General features: G+C 44.0%; 1 long non-coding RNA gene across 1 annotated transcript; it reads left to right on the top strand.

The window, feature by feature from the left end:
- Positions 1–9,678: 9,678 nt before the first annotated feature.
- LOC147026036 (uncharacterized) lies at positions 9,679–17,045 on the top strand. The gene is made up of 3 exons (XR_015058090.1): positions 9,679–9,801; positions 11,391–11,994; positions 13,161–17,045. It is a non-coding gene; the product is annotated as an uncharacterized LOC147026036 (long non-coding RNA).
- Positions 17,046–17,615: the final 570 nt, after the last annotated feature.

Raw genomic sequence — 17,615 nt, 5'->3', positions numbered from 1 at the left:
GATTAGATTGTGGTCAAAATCCGTCAAAGGTCAAGGTCGCAGTGAGGTCAAATATTCGATTTTTGATGGTTTGGTACAGATAACTCGAGAACGGAAGAAGCTCCCAATGTAAAATTACACCACGTGATTCAGGAGGGTGATGGCTAGTGTTGATTAGATTTTGGTCAAAATCGGTCAAAGGTCAAGGTCTCAGTGAGGTCAAACATCCAAAAAATGATAACTCGAGAATGGAAGAAGCTCCCAATGTCAAAGTACACCACCTTATTCAGGAGGATGATGGCGAGTGCTGATTAGATTTTGGTCAAAATCGGTCAAAGGTCAAGGTCACAGTGAGGTCAAATATTCGATTTTTGATGGTTTGGTACAGATAACTCGAGAACGGAAGAAGCTACCAATGTCAAATTACACCACGTGATTCAGGAGGATGATGGCTCGGGCTGATGAGATTTTGGTCAAAATCAGTCAAAGGTCAAGGTCACAGTGAGGTCAAATATTAGATTTTTGATGGTTTGGTACAGATAACTCGAGAACGGAAGAAGCGAGCAAGATCAAATTACACCACGTGATTCAGGAGGGTGATGGCTCTTGCTGATTAGATTTTGGTCAAAATCGGTCAAAGGTCAAGGTCACAGTGAGGTCAAACATCCAAAACACTCGATATTTGATGGTTTGGTACAGAATCATCGTAGAAACTTCGGGTTTGCGTCGCTACCTTCTCGAGAGACAGCTTTTATTAGACAAGGTCAGAGGTCAAGTTGACGATTTCGTAAGTACCAGTCTATGACTGCTTGTTTGTTTGTTAGTTAGTTTGTTTGTTTGTTTGTTTGTAAGCATGATAACTCAAGAACGGAAGAAGCTTCCAATGTCAAATTACACCACGTGATTCAGGAGGGTGATGGCTAGTGCTGATTAGATTTTGGTCAAAATCGGTCAAATTCAAGGTCACGGTGAGGTCAAATATTCGATTTTTGATGCTTTGGTACAGATAACTCAAGAACGGAAGAAGCTACCAATCTCAAATTATAGCACGTGATTCAGAAGGGTGGTGGCTAGCGCTGATTAGATTTTGGTCAAAATCGGTCAAAGGTCAAGGTCACAGTGAGGTCAAACATCCAAAACATTCGATTTTTGATGGTTTGGTACAGAATCATCGTAGAAACTTCTGGTTTGTGTCGCTACCTTCTCTCGAGACAGCTTTTATTAGACAAGGTCAGAGGTCAAGTTGACGATTTCGTAAGTACCAGTCTATGACTGCTTGTTTGTTTGTTAGTTTGTTTGTTTGTTTGTTTGTCGGCACGATAACTCGAGAACGGAAGAAGCTACCAATGTCAAATTACCCCACATGATTCAGGATGGTGATGGCTAGTGCTGATTAAATTTTGCTCAAAATCGGTCAAAGGTCAAGGTCACAGTGAGGTCAAACATAATTCCGTAAATTCACGTGGAGAAATGGAGTATTTTTGCTTCGCTCGACGTTACGAGTTCGTTTTAACTTCGATTTTAATTTTGTCTTCGGTTTTAGCGATTGCTTAGGACGCTTAAAACTCGGTTGTCGAAATTCTGGTAAAAATCGGATGTTTTGGAGACGTTTTAAGATTGCGTAAAAAATATTTCACTCGACGCGTCACGGGTCGTCCCATGATGCAGTGCGCTCGAGCAGACGCGTCGTTGAGTCACGTATGGTTTTGCGTGTGCGCGCTGATGGTGTTTTCGATAAAGATGGTGTTTAAAAGTCATTTTTTATCCCAATAAAGGTTATCGTCGTATGCCTGACTTGCTGAGCCGTCGGATTATGTAAAGATTGTTGGTGGATGACCGAATATTACGGTTTTGTGCCTTTGATAAAATAATATTGAATAACTGCGTGGAGAAATGGAGATTTTTGCTTCACTCGACGTTGCGAGTTCGTTTTAACTTCGATTTTAATTTTGTCTTCGGTTTTTGCGATCGCTTAGGACGCTTAAAATTCGGTTGTCGAAATTCTGGTAAAAAAAAAAAACTGATGTTTTGGAGACGTTTTAAGATTGTATAAAAAATATTTCACTCGCGCGTCACGGGTCGTCACTTGGTGCAGTGCACTTGAGCAGAGGCGGCGTTGATCACGTAAAGGTTTTGCGTGTGCGCGCTGACGGTGTTTTCGATAAAGATGGTGTTTAAATGTCATTTTTTATCCCAATAAGGTTATCGTCGCATGCCTGACTCGCGAATCCGTCAGATTATGTAAAGATTGTTTGTGGATGGCCGAATATTACGGTTTTGTGACTTTGATAAAATAATATATAATAATTGCGTGGAGAAATGGAGATTTTTGCTTTGGTCGACGTTACGATTTTTGATGGTTTGGTACAGAATCATCGTAGAAACTTGTGGTTTGCTTCGCTACCTTCTCTAGAGACAGCTGTTATTAGACAAGGTCAGAGGTCAAGTTGACGATTTCGTAAGTACCAGTCTATGACTGCTTGTTTGTTTGTTTGTGAACAGTATTACGGAAAAACTCCTGGATGGATTTCGACGAAACTTGATGAGGGCATTAGGTATGGTCCAAGGATCATGCCATTAGATTTTGGACTTGGTCCAAAGTCCAATATGGCCGCTATGGCGGCCATTTTGAAAAAATATTTGAATTTTTGTTTTTGCATTTCTACGTGTTTTAAGTGATTTCCAACCCCCAAAAAAAATTTGTCAGAGAAAAAAAAAAATTTGCAACTTTTTTTCAAAAAAATTTCGATTTTATTTGAAAAATATTTAGAATTTTTGTTTTTTTACATTTCTACATGCTTTAAGTGATTTCCAACCCCCCCCCCCAAAAAAAAATTTGTTGGAGGAAAAAAAAAATTTTGCAACTTTTTTTTCAAAAAAATTTGATATTATTTTTTTGGCATTTCTACATGCGCGTCGATCTCGTTTAGTTTATTCAATCGTGGTTCAGTAGAGTCTGATCCGTTTTGACCTCCAATGAATAGGATATCAGGTTCACTTAAGTGACCCAGCAGTATTGGCGGCGGAGGTTTTGCACTCTACCGAGTGCTCCCCCTCTCGTTCTATGCAGAATCATTTTGATGAGACAGAATGAATCGTAATTAACGCTCCACCGCACGTCTGCCTTCCCTTCCTCTCACCTCATGCTGCCTTCCCTACCCCTACCCCTCCTCACTCTCCCTCCCTCCTCGCTCCCCACCCCTCCTCGCTCCCCTCCCTCCCCCTCCCTCCCCCTCCCTCCTCTGTCTTTCCCCCTCCACCTTCTCAATCTCCCCTCTTTTTATCCCCCACCCATTTCTCTCCCCCTCCCTCCTCTGTCTTTCCCCCTCCACATTCTCAATCTTCCCTCTTTTTTTATCCCCCACCCATTTCTCTCCCCCCCACCCCCTCCCCATCCTTTCCACCCCTCTCCCAGTATTCCTGTCAGTGAAGCGACAGATGGTATTTGCTTGTAATAAATATGGTACCATTGGAAAGCTGAAAATCGATTTACTTGGTGTGAAAACTGATACTCTTCGACGAGCCAATTGTCTGTCTGAAACAAAGTTTCACAGTTTGGTTCATGAATCATGATCCTTTACCAAAAAGGAGGTGGAGATTGTTCAAAAAAACAATCGATAAATTTAGAACAAAAATTTGTGTCCATCTATATTCTATCAATAATTACTGGCAAATACAACATGTCGCTTTACTGACGGGGACATTGAGGAGGGGAGAAAGATGGGGAGAGGAGGAGGGATGAAGGAGGGAGGGAGGACATTGGGGAGAGAGAGAGAGAGGAAGGAGAAGGTAGAGAGAGAATGGAGGACGGGAGAGAGGGGAGGGATGGGAGAAGTGGAGGGAGAGAGGATGGAAGGGAGAGAGGATGAATGGAGGAGAGGTGGTGAAGCTAGGGGGTAATTCGGAAGGGGGAATAATGAAGAAGGAGGGAGGAGGGAGAGAGATGCCTCGACAAATGTCACTGTTAACTATGGGAGGGTGGGAGGGGGGCAGAAAGCGAGGAGGAGGGGGAATGGGAGGAGGTAAGCGTGAGGGGTGGGGTTTGCAACTTTCATTTGGTGTTGGGACCTGCAGAGAAGGGGGGAGGGGGATTAGTACAGCATTGAACGAAATGGGGTACGTTAAAACAGACGTTAATACAGAATGCAGAAACCGCCGGGAGATGTCCATGGGGGGTGAAGATCAGATGGGGTTTGCAAGGAGGTAAGCATAAGGGGAGGGGAGGGAAGACAGTGAGATGGCAAGGGGAAGGGAATGCAGTATGAGGGGAAGGGGAGGCAGCACAAGAGGTATGGAAGGCAGTGTTAAGGGAAGGGAAGGCAGGGTGAGGGGTGGGGAAGGGAAGGCAGTGTGAGGGGAAGTAAAGGAAAAGGCGATAAAACACGTCCAAACAGCAACATTTTTGTTTTAACCGCCGGGTTCTATATAAAACTGGGTGGGTGCATTTAAAACCCATGCTATCTACCTTGCAAAGGCTTTCCTGCATTCATGCATGCTTGCACATGCAGCGACCTTTGCACCCCTCTGGTCGGCTCATTCCAAATCTGATTCATACATACTACAGTATGGGAAAGCAGTTTTCATTTCAAAACTAAACCTTCAGTCCATAACAGTCCCCGTAACAGAGGGAGGGGGAGGAGTGAGAAGCAGAAGGGTGTGAGAGGGAGGAAGAGAGTTAGGAGAGAGAGGAAGGGGTGGGAGAGAGAAGATGGAGGGGAGGGAGAAGGGAGAGAGTTGGGAGGAGGATAGAGAGAGGAGGGGGAGGAATTGGGCAGGGTTAGCGAGGAGGGAGGATGGGTGGGGGGAGCTAGGAGGGTGTTGGGAAGGGGGTAACAAGGAAGAGGGAATAGCAAGGAAAGGGGGTTGAGGAGAATGACACTGCATCAAATGTCGCTATAGCTATACTCTCCGGGAGGGGGTCCATCTGAGAGACAGCACACACATTGTTGAATCACCCTGCTTGTGAAAACACCGGGAAACCCAGGCTAGACAGTTTAGAGCGAGCATGCATACCTCTTGGCTATCCTGCCATGATGTGGCAATTCATTGCTTTGTAACAACTGAAAACATTTTCTTTGTTACTCATTGTTATCATGTAATTTATTTTGCCTTCCTATCTCCAGAGATGTCTCCATGGAGAAACATGCCAAGGTATCGGCATCGAAGCTTGAAGAGCGCTCGTCAAGTGGCATAACCAATCAAGCAAGTACTCTCACAAAATTGTTGAAGAAACTTTTAAAAACAAAACGTTTAATTTTTTTATATGTACAGTAAGTCCTCGCTTTTCGCAAGGGTTGCGTTCCTGGAAAAACCTTATGATAAGCGAAACTGTGTTAAACAAAACATATTTTCCCATAGAAACCAATGTGTTAAAGGGGTGATGTGTTTTTGGCTCAAAATTTTTTGGACATAAACCCAAATAAACAAAACACACTCCTCGAGTAGTGGCGACTTACCCCGAGGCTGGAGGAACGGAGTTGATTGCGTTGGACAAGTCACACTTGCGGAGTGGCAGAATCGTCCCCCTCTTCACTTGACACTGTGCTGTCACTTTCTTCACCAGTGGGAACGGTCTCTTGGCAGCTGGTTGAAGGAGCATCCTGGATGGTGGATGGAGTTGGTGCTGCATCTTTTGGCTTGAAAAATGCATGGAGAGTGGGCTGGATGGCTTTCTTTTTCTTTGCTGCATAACGTTCCTTGTAGTAACAAAGGGCATCATAAACAACATAGCTAAAATCAGTGCTTCTTTCAAGATTTGGATCTTGCTCGATAACAAATTCTGTGGCACTTTCAAACGAGCTGAGGATTTGGCTGAGGTTTTTCATGGTGAGATGCTCGGATGAAGGTGTCACAGCATCTTCTTCTTCCTCAAGAGCCCACTGCTGTTCCAACTCCATAAGATCTTCATTGCTTAAGGGTTCTGCATAAGACTCCAGTAAGTCATCCACGTCCTCTTCGTCAACCTCTTCAAACCAACCTCCTGCGCCAGGTCTATAATTTGACTTGCAATCAACGGAACATCAGCAAACCCCGTGAAATTGTGGACACACTCGGGCCACACTTTCTTTCACACAGCGTTCATTGTGGAGGCACTCGCCTCCGCCCATGAATCCTCAATGTTTTCCAAAGCCATTTTTATGTTGTATGTTCGCCAAAACTCCTTGATTTATAGCTTGTCCTTATCAGTTTTTTTGATAAGCTGCAGCATGGAATGCTTAACATAATAGGCTTTAAAAGCAGCAATAACTCCCTGATCCATAGGCTGTAAAAGTGAGGTAGTATTTGGTGGTAAAAATACTACCTGCACGTTTTCACACCAGTCTTCCATTTGCTGAGGATGGGCAGGAGCATTGTCTACAAGCAGCAAAGATTTGTTGTCAATGTTGTTCTCCTTGGAGTACTTCTCAACATGATTGGAGAAGTAATTGATCACGTAATCGTGGGTCAATGCCCCAGTCATCCAAGCCTTTGTATTTGACCGCCATATTACGGGAAGTTGTGGCTTGAGGCAACCCTTTAGCGCTCGTGGGTTTTCAGAAACGTAAACAAGAAGCGGCTTGAGTTTTACATCCCCTTCTGCATTTCCACCGAGTAATAAGGTCAGCCTGTCCTTTGCTGCTTTAAACCCTGGAGCAGTCTTTTCTTCTCGTGCGATGTATGTACGGGAGGGCATTCTTTTCCAAAACAATCCGGTTTCGTCAATATTGTAGACTTGCTTCGGTGAGTAACCCTCCTCCTCGATCATCTTCTTCAACTTTGCTGGAAACTCTGATGCGGCAGCATGGTCCGCACTTGCTGCCTCACCGCTACACTTCAGGTTGTGGAGGTTGGCGCGATGACAAAACCTCATGAACCAGCCTCGGCCAGCTGTGAATGTCTCTGCGCCTTCACCCTTTCCTTCAGCTTCCTGTTTCTTCTTTAAATCGTTCCACAAACTACGCGCTTTTTCTTGTATCACAGCAAGAGATAAAGGCATGCGACGTTTAGTTTGATCTTATATCCACACACATAATAAACGCTCCATGTTGTGCATGGCACCATCTATCATTCTCGTTAGTGTCGTTGCACTCGAACTGGTCGCAATCTGTGATATTTTCTTTATCTTTGCCGAACTTTGAACGATCGAATGTACAGTCGATGCAGCGATTGCATGCGCGCGGCCGATTTCCGTTGTCCCTTCACCTCGTTCATGTCTTTTAATTATATCCAATTTCACCTTCAATGTGACAGCCTTTCGTTGTCTCTTGAAACGAGGTGTGCTCGGCAAAAGACTTGCGGGTCGCTTGGGATTCATACTGGAAGGTATGCAGGCGAGCGTGAAGAGAATACGTACAGTACAGCATACAGTACATGCGCAGTAAAGTGAAAGTGTGTTTATGCGCATCCTGTGTGATTGTTGTTTTTTGCAGGCAGTTTGAAACTTTTTTTTTGCGTTTTTCCTTGCAATGACATTACGATAGGCATAAAATGTTTGCGATAATTGAAAAATTAGTCATTAAAACTAAATTACGAATAATCGAAACTACGATATGCGAACTTCCGGTTAGCGAGGAATTACTGTATCTATCTATGTCAAAGTGATGTGTCATATAATGAAAGATCATACAAAAAGGGGAAACGTGGTGTGAAATAAAATTCCATATTTTCAGCGAGCAAGCACCACCCGATGCACCGCATGACAACGCAGGGCCAAGCGCAGCCAAGTGGGCCCTGAACTTTGTTCAAGTCAATCGATATATTCAATGATAATGTGAATATTGTAGAGCACTTGCCAAGTGGTTTAAGCACTCAAGCATGCACTCCAACGAAACAGTTGATGAGGAACGGCTGTCTTGGCAAGCAATTAGCGATCACCGATTGGTTATATTAATATCATGCACCCGGCGATAACCGGAATGTCAGGCAATGTCCGAATTGGAGAAATGAACACTTTTTTTTTCGTATTCGGAATGACTGCTGAAGTCAATAAAGAAGTTAAAATTTTGAACTTTGGCTGAGATTAAGACATTCTAGAGGTTATGGCATGTGCAGAAATGAAATAAAGCCACGAACGCTGGCATCTCCGGGCATTTATAAGCATTGCAATGTATCCAGAGATTTGTAGGTATGATGATCAGGTATTCGATGATATGAGTGAGGAAAGTGAAAAAAAAACTATATCGTTAATAAATCGTTGAGGCCTGTTGCAAGTCAAGGCATTGCAGAGCAGGCCAAAAAAAAATGGTGAATTCAGACCCCAGTGAGGGTCAGTGATCAAGGATGAGCCTTGATAAAGGATAATTAAATAAGGTCGTTAATTATCTTCACAAGCGATGTTTAAATTAACCCACACACCCATTTTTCACTTGTGCACTCCCTTGGAGCTCCCTTTCTATGTTTGTAAAGTCTCAGGCTGCCAGGTTTCATTTTCTTGGCGTTATGGAGGAGACAAACACACTCACACACACACACACACACACACACACACACACACACACACACACACACACACACACACACACACACACACACACACACACACACACTGACATTTATTATAAACGAGTAGTAATGCCCGGCGTTGCTCGGGCTTTCTTGCAAATTTCCTGAATAGCGGTTAGGGGTTAGCGGTTAGGGTTAGTGTTAGGGTAGCTAACCCTAACCCTAACACTAACCCAAACCCTAACCCTAACTCTAACAGCTTGGCGTAGCGGGGGTAAACAGCACCCGGGGCAAAGTGGAAATTTGCGTCCCCCGTAGGCCTTAAACTTGAGTGGATTTGAATGGAAAATCCCATAATGGATATCGATTTATCGATTTTTTTCGAATATCGGAAGTGTTATGGAAAAAATTTATAGCCAATGACGTAAGTTGGACCAAAAGCCATAATCGTACCGAATTTGAATGGAATCCGTTGGAGTTTGTGAAAATGCATCAAAACGAATTTTGAGGGGCCTCTTAAGGAAGACAATAATATCATTAGCATATGTGCCAAATCTTGTTTCATTTCATGCAGTAACAAAAATCTGATGGTGGAACAAAGAAAGGGGCGTGCCAAAATATTAATATAGATATAGGTATGTGCGTGCGTGCGTGCGTGCATGCGTGCGTGCCCATAACTTCAAAGCCGTGAAACCTGGTGGCCCCAGATTTTGCATGCATATTAAAGGAATACCGTCTGAGTGCATGAATGTAATCTGGGTATTTGGGTGAAGTGTTTTTTAGTTCGCGGGTGCCAGCAGTGACAACTATTTTCGTTGTGTCTGTCTGTCTGTTTGTGACTCTCTCCAGAGCATAGCTTTCTGACGTTTGATGCGGTCTTGATGAAACTTGGACACAAGCTAGATGTCATGGTCTATTTGTGTCTTTTTGTATGAGGGGCGTCCCACGCCCCTTGTGGGCGGAGCCACGCCCACATGAACTTTTTTTTTTCTCGATTGTTTTCTCGCAATTTCATTTCCTAGAAGCTGTGTGTAATGTCCATAAGTACAACATATAAAAATCCAATTTGATTTGGTCAATTTTGACGGAAGAGATAGGTTTTTACGGTAGGGCTTCCTCAAAAGCTTTCACTAACTCAATTGTACCTATCGTGGCATTGTTCAATAATGCCCGTGAACCATCGTCGCCTCCCGGCTAGTTAAAGTACATAATTTAAATATTTTTATTTATTTGAGAATCAGATATTGTGGGCGAAATAAGTGTAGAATTATGAATATTTTTTTGAAGTTATCGATTTACCAAGCATTTGATTGTTTTCCCATTAACAGGGAACGTGAGCTGGATTTGGACCACTTGCCTGCTTCACTTGAAGAGACGAGTGTTTCTTGAGAAGATTGAGAGGTAAGTGTTGTGTTTGTATCATCGATGGTTTTTAAGTAATTGTGTGGCTGGAATGGTGCTGAAGATATTCCGAGTCAAACTAAACACCACACAGAGACGTCTGGAGAGACTTTTTTTTTTTGCAAATTAACACTTTTAAAGCAGTCCTCCTGCTGAGCTCAATTCCACAATATATAATTTGAAATTAAACTCTGGTGAAACGTTTTTAGAGTTTGTCGCATTTTAGTTGTAATTAAATAAAGGCACGAACACTGCCCGGAGAGTTGTGAGTGGGGAGACTGTTTTTTAGGACGTAAGCATGACAGGAGTGGAAGGGAAGGCAGCGCCAAATAATCGGTTTTATTTTAATTACAACTAAAATGTGCCTTTATTTAATAACTACTTACCGCCTCGGAGAGTTCCAATTCCGTGATAGTGGGTAAACAGCATGTGAGTCGTAGTGCGAGTCTCATCCCTCAAGGGAAGCTCTTGTTGTAATCTCTTTATAAATGGTACGTGCTTTTTGAGTGTATCCCATTTCGTTCAATCCCGTAGTCATGCAGACATACAGGACGTCCAGTTTTATATCTTCCCGAAGGACAGCAAACGCTGATGAATTGGCCTGCCTTTGAAACTTTAGGACATTAATCCTCCCTGAAGTCCTTTTCTTGCTTTTTCAAGGCTTTTCAACAAACTGATGGACATGTACTTCACATATTATGTGAAATAAATAAACATTAGAGGTGACAAAAACCAGCTTGGTAGAATGAATTGCTGCATATGTAATTAATTACTTGGGAGGCTGCCGGTGAAATTCCCAAGAGATTTTTAAAAATACTTTTTTGGAAGTTATTATGTACATGTTCACTTCAATATACACCCTGCGAAAAGTCCTGTGAGAAGAGGGAGGGGAAGGCGAAAGGGGTGTGGATGGGAGTCCAGAGAGAGAGGGGGGGGTAGGAGAGTCGGTGCGAGAAGGGAGGAGTGGAGTGGTGTATATTAAAGAGGGGAAGGCAAAGCGGCAATGCCAGGTACCTTTGCTCATCAAATAAATAAAATTCATAGTCCATCTGTCTGCAAAAATGCAAACAAAAAAGACAGACAAAGACCGCTGGGCTGACAACCATCACATTTGGCACACAGACCGAGTCCGAACAGGGATTGTCCGAAGGGGATTTTCATCCTCCACCTCAGCCTTAAAAGACCCCTAAGATCCTTTAAGACCCCGAAGACTTTTTGGAGCCCAAAGACCTGTAAGACCCCAAAAACCCGTAGGACTCTATGACCTCGAAGTCCCTTTCATACTCGCAATACCATGAAGTCCCTTTAAGACTCTAAAGACCTTTAAAAACCCTTAAGAAATTTCAGACCCCTAAAACGCTTAGACCCCAAAGACCCATAATACCCTTTAAGACCCCAAAGACCCTTTCAACTCTTTTGACTCTTAAGACCCTTTAGAACTCAAAGACCTTCCTGAAAGTCCCTCTCATTTAAGGACCTGAAAGCCCCTGTAGTGTCCATCTTGTTCACCCTGTGTACTCTGGCCCATCCCTCTCCCTTCCACAGATCTCCTCATGTCTCTGTTCCCCACTGTTTTTCCCTTCCCTCAGGTCAGGTATGGGAGCATGTGCCAGAACAGCACGTCGCTGCGTCCACTTTCCGCCAGTACTCCAGGGGCCTCCGTCTGGCCTTCCCCCAGGCAGATGCCAGGCCCATCCCCATCTCCTTGAGATGCTCGTCAACCTGCTGCAACCACGAGGCACATGGTCGGCCCATCGGCCTCCTCCACTCACGAGACTCCCTCGCTGAGAGAATCTGGTGAGCAGGATCAGCATCAGGAAAACGAGCAACATGTCCATACAGCCGCAACTGACGCTCACGGACCATGCAGGTAACAAATCTCATCCGAGTCTCTCTCAGCAACCGCTCGTTGGACACAAAATCTGACCAGCGATAGCCAAGGATTCTCCGAAGAGAATTGGTACCAAAGGAATTAAGTCTCCGTCTCAGAACCTTGGTCAGAGTCCAAGTCTCGCATCCATAGAGCAAGACTGGAAGCACCAAGGACCTGAAGACTCGGACTTTCGTCCTCCCGCACAGGTACCGGCAGCGCCACACCCCATGATCCAGTGAATCCATGACTCCCCAGGCCCGACCCAGACGTCTATTGACCTCTGACTCACAGCCAGCAGAGACATGAATATCACTGCCAAGGTAAGTGAATCTCTCCATGACCTCAACATCCTCACCACAAACTTCCCTCTCCCACCCCTCTTATCTCCTGCTCCCCTTGTTGTGCGTTCTGTGTGTTAGCTCTCATACGAGCCTCGACAGTGTATTCAAAAAAAAAAACCCTTCAGACCCTTTAAGACCCTGAACACCCTTTACACACCTTTGACTTGTAAGACCCTTAAGACCCCTTCCACCCTTAAGACATATTAGATAGCTTGGACCTTTAACCATTTGGAAGTTTAGACCACTTGGACCTTTTCAAACTCTTTTTACATGCTTGAGAATTTGGACCCTTTCGACCCCGGAGATGCTAACTACAATCGGAATGTACCCTTGGGACCATCTGTAATGCGCACACTACAGAAACATCGATAGTGTTCAAACAAAACAGACTACATTTTTCAGCAAGTAATGTGCAAATTCGACCCAACAAAAGGGTGTGCACTCTGTTGGCGATATTAATTGATTAGTCGGAAGGCCACTGGGAAAATTGCTGTGAAGTATTTTTTTCTTATTCTTTTTATCTATGTATGTCAAAATGATGGGTCGTATAATGAAAGAAGATCATACAAAAAGGGGAAACGTAGTCGAAAATAAAATTTCACATTTTCAGCGATCAAGCGCCGCCTGACATACTGCATGACAACGCGGAGCCAAATGCAGGCAAGTGGGCCCTGAACTATATTCAGTGACAGTGCGAATATTGCAGAGTGCTCACCAAGTGGCTTAAGCACCCTAAAAAGTACTCCATTGAAACGGTTGATAAGGAACGACTGGCTTGGCAAGCGATTCATGATCGATCATATAAACATCATGCACATGGAGATTCCTGGAATGTCAGGCAATTTTCGAATTGGACAAATGAATACTTTTTTTTTTTTTTTTTTAGCAGTCAGAACAACTGTTGAAGTCAACTTTTTTTTAAGTTCAAATTTTTGAAATTCGGCTCAGATTAATAAATTCTAGAGGTTATGGCACTTGCGGAAATGAAATAAAGCCACAAACACTGGCATCTCTTGACATTTATGAGCATTGCAATGTATCCAGCGATTTGTACGTACATTGATCTGGCATTTGATGATATTAGTGAAGAAAGTGAAATAAAAGCTTTAGCATTCATGAATTGTTTGGTTCTGTTCCTAATTCAGGTATTGTTGAAGACGAAGAGACACATGGAAGAAGAAGAAAGGCATTAGGAGAGGAATATAGACGTGGACAAAGAAGACATAAAAACGAGGAATAACAAATATCCAGAGAAGCAGAAACTCTATAACATCAAGAAGCAAGACGAGAGGCAAACACAGCAGCAATGATTGCATTCTGCCTTGTCATACTTTCGATCAGAGTCATTGTGTTGGATTTCAGTCAGTTGCCCATCCTATCTTATTCAATAGGACATAATACAAGCCTATGAAGCCTTTGTTGCCCCTGTGTGAAGTGGGGCCATCGCCGTAAAATACAAAACACACAGGAAACGGCACTCTGTGTTGAGGCGCGGCGGTGATGGTCATATTTAACCCTCGACCAGTCAAAGATCCCCAGGGGGTTAAATATCATGGCAAGGTCAGCTTTGGTCTGATCTACCTGGAGTGTATAGCGACGTTTGGTGAGGCGTCCCTCTCCCCACCCCCCACCCCACCCCTTTCCCTCGCTCTTCCTCCCTTCCTAGCTCACCCCTTCCTCACCCTTCCTAGCTCCCCTCCGCTTCTCCCACCTCTCTCCCCCTTGCTCCCCCTCCCCCCTCTCTCCACCCTCCTCTCTATCTCTCTTCTCCCTCTTTCTCTCCCCCGCCCCACCGTTAATATTCCCATCAGCGAAACGACGGGTTTCATTTTCTCGTCGTTAATAAATTGTTGGGGCCTGTTCCAAGTCAAGGCATTGTTAAGCACGCCAAAAAAAGTTAATTATAACCCCAGTAACAGTGAGGTGACCAAGGATGAGCCTTGGTAAATGATAATTAAATAAGGCCATTAAATATCTTTAAAAGGGGTGTTTTAATTAATCCAAACACCCAATTTTCACTCATGCACTCCCCTGGAGTTCCCTTTGTCTGCATGCAAAGTATCAAGCCATCAGATTTCATGGTTTTGGAGTTATGGAGGAGACACACACATTCACACACACACACACACACACACACACAGACACACACACACACACACACACACACACACACACACACTCACTGCCATTTATTATTTATAATAGATAAATGTCACTGTGTGTCACTCAGTCAGTCAGTCAGTCAAGACGCTTTCAACCCCTTCATGCACTAACTGCAATTGAAACGTATCCTTGAGACCATCCTGAACCATTTAAGCACACACCACACAAACATCTTTAGTCTTCTTAAAAAACACAGACTACATTTTTCAGCAAGTAATGCACAAACTCAACCCACTCAAAGGGTGGGTAGTCTGCTGTCTATAATATGGGATGGCGCGTCATCCATCCATCTGTCCATCCACAAATACTTGCAACTTCTCTGAAACTACACATACAATTTCGATGAAACTTCACCACTGCACTTCCTCGAGTTCCCAACAATACACCCGCCAAGTTTGAAGTAGATCGGATAAACGGTTGTTGAGAAAAGTGAATAACAGACACACACACACACATACATAGATTTTCTCATTTATTAGTTAGATGATTAATGATGTCGCTTCCCATTCCAAGCTCCACAACAAGATATTTTTGGTCACTGATGACATTGCCATGTGGATCCGTTGTAAGAGTTTAGCCCTTTCAGGTAAAAATAATTCCAGAATGATATCCATCTTGTGGAGCAATGGGCCATGGACTGGGGGATTTATGCTATCAGGCAACAAGTCCAAGTTCATCATATTTTCCCGTAAGAAAAGGATTGAGGACATAGCAATGGTAGTTAATGGTACTTCCCTCAAACCATCTTTTGAAGTGCCATTGTTAGGAGTCATCTTTGCTAAGGGATTAACCTAGACTCCCCATGGAAAGGAGCTGACTGGTAAATGTTCTGAAGGCAACAATTTATTTTGTTGTCTTTCTGGTACTGAGTGGGGAGCACATCGTGATAGTCTTTTTCTGTTATATAAAGCTATTATTCTTTCTCATCTAGATTATGGTGGCCTGGTCTTTGGGGGTATGTCCTGTGGAAGTAAAATAATTAATTCCATCTTGTGAAATATGACATTTTGGTGAGAGAAAGCTCTGTGGATCACATGACTATTGCAAAGCACTGGTGTTTCTATATTAATCACACTGAAACAAATATTTTTCAGATTGAGATGTGTTCTTTGTCCACAAATTATATTCTCATTTCTCTTTATTTTTACTTTTAAACAATATAGAAGTATAAAATCTGTTGTAAAGTATAAGCTAAAATCACTCTGCAAAAAATGGTTCGCGTGCGTTGAATTGAGATAAACGATTTCAATTGTCTGCAAGATAATTATGCTCATCAGGTCTCTCACAATGACAAGGTCAGAGCTCATTAAATTTGCAGAGTTTAAACTGACAGGCCACGAGTAAATGTTCACTACACAATGGTCTTGTTAATTCCCTATAAACTGATATATCTTTCCATATTAAACCTTCGGTTTTCTCTGTTTTCTCTTTGCTTAAAGAACCTCGGTTGCAAACAAAGCTTTCTTGTAGTCTGATTGGCCAAGTGCCCTGTGATGTTCTGACCTCTCCTGATTTTCCAATTGTATAAAAGGCCATGTATTCTGGCTCAGAGGCAGAGATCTGCTTGGACTCTTGAGACAAGCTATTCTTTCCACATATATGTGTTTTTGTATAATAAAAGATCTGTTAAATTATAAAGGGTTTTCTCTTTTGGTTAGAAATCTCCACCACAGTCCATGAGCAATCGAAAAAAAAAAACTAGAGATTGTCCAGTCTCAAGCCATCCGTGTCTATTTTGGTGCTTTTACCAGCACTCCTGTTTCTGCCCTTCTGGTGGAAGCGGGTGAGATGCCCTTGTCTCTTCATTGGGAATTTTTGAAAACGAAATATTGGGGATAACCATTGTGTAAGAAAAAATAATTACATTCATGTATTCTCAATTATATTCACTTGTTGCTGGTGCTTATTAAAATTGAACATAGTTAAAAATATGGTCTTACTTTTGAACTGGAGTCAAATGACTGTCAGTAAATTCTCCCCCTCCCCAACAGTTTTTTGACCTACATTGTGATATAGATGAATATACAAGTAGAATTGTATCTTACTAAATAGTATCTGCTTTTATCTTACTAAAATACTGTTACGAATTCGCGCCCACCGGCGTGCGTACGACCGCTTTTCACTAATAGTAGCCGCTCGCCCACCGGACGGACAATTCAGTCGTGACCTTCCAGAACAACGCTGGAACCCTGTCATAGGTGGGTCTTCAACCCCACCATGGCCTAGCCAATTTTCTACCCGCACAAAATATGGTCAATCGCCGAATATCGATATACCTAAGTACCTGCGCGGGTAGCCTACCGGGAGACCGTACCTCGGCACAGGTCGGCTTGGACACGAACCGCTCAAGCGGTCCGTTCCGTTCTGCAGTGATAACCGAGCGGGTATTATCGCCCAACCTCGCTGGATCCGATTTTATTTAACGGGTATTTAACAACCCCAACTATTATTCCGCGATGCAAGATGGCATTTCAATGGGGAGAAAGGAGGACGCAACGAACGGGGTACATTCACACAAGTACATTTATTTACAGCACGTACACATATACAGCCATGCAATCAATGGGGGAAGAGGACAAGACACGAGCAAGGTAAAAGCACTACAACCGACTATAAGCAATTTATGTACAGAACTTACACAGTTTTTACTTACAGGAAACGGCGCCACCAACATTCATTCAAAAGCAAAACCCAAGGAAAATAAAAGACTACCCCCACAGACAGGGGAGTCAGACAGGGTCGGTAGACCTTTATGGCGTGGGACTTGGCAGACCGAACGAATCCCACGAGACCGTTGCAGGTTACCTGCACCTTCGTGGTGCGATGGTGGGCAGCTAGGACAGCCGCGGCTGTGCTCGGCCTTCCACAGAGCCGGCGAGCTCTCTCCGGCGCTCTCCACATGGATGCGCAGGCTTGGTGACAGAGCTGGCAAAGCGGCACCTCCCGTCCGCGTCCCTGGTGCCCCGCCCGGACTCCCCACCGACTGCGAGCTCCGACAACTCGACCCGAACCACCGAACCCAAGACTCTTCGAAGACCAAGATGACGAAGAAGAAGAAGCCCCAAGCACCCACGAAAACCACCACACACCCCCACCCTGGCGTTCTGCGCGCCCTTATATCCCCCCGTTCCAACGCCTCGCCCCTCCCCTTTTATCGCTCCGCCCACCTTCCAGCTCCTGCAGGAAGCTTCCAGAAAAGGGGCGTGCCCTCTCGCCCCCTTCCCTGCACGCCTCGCGGGGGCCAAGAGAATCATTCTTGGCACAGGTCCAGGGAGATTCATTCCCCCAAAATCAGGCCCCCACCTTTTTCACCTTTGACCTCTGGCTGGAATCGCACTTCCCCCACACCAAAGCGCGGGAAAAGCAGGCGGGAAAATCCCCGCACCATCGGAACTCCTCTGGTTTCTTTCGCTTCGTAGAGACGTTTTACATGAGCG

This window comes from Eptatretus burgeri, chromosome 5 (genome assembly GCF_056783735.1).
Source record: "Eptatretus burgeri isolate ZD-2024b chromosome 5, Ebu_testis_v1, whole genome shotgun sequence".
Lineage (NCBI taxonomy): Eukaryota > Metazoa > Chordata > Myxini > Myxiniformes > Myxinidae > Eptatretus > Eptatretus burgeri.
The sequence above is the reverse complement of the archived record's forward strand: the minus strand, read 5'-3'. Positions and strand labels throughout refer to the sequence as shown.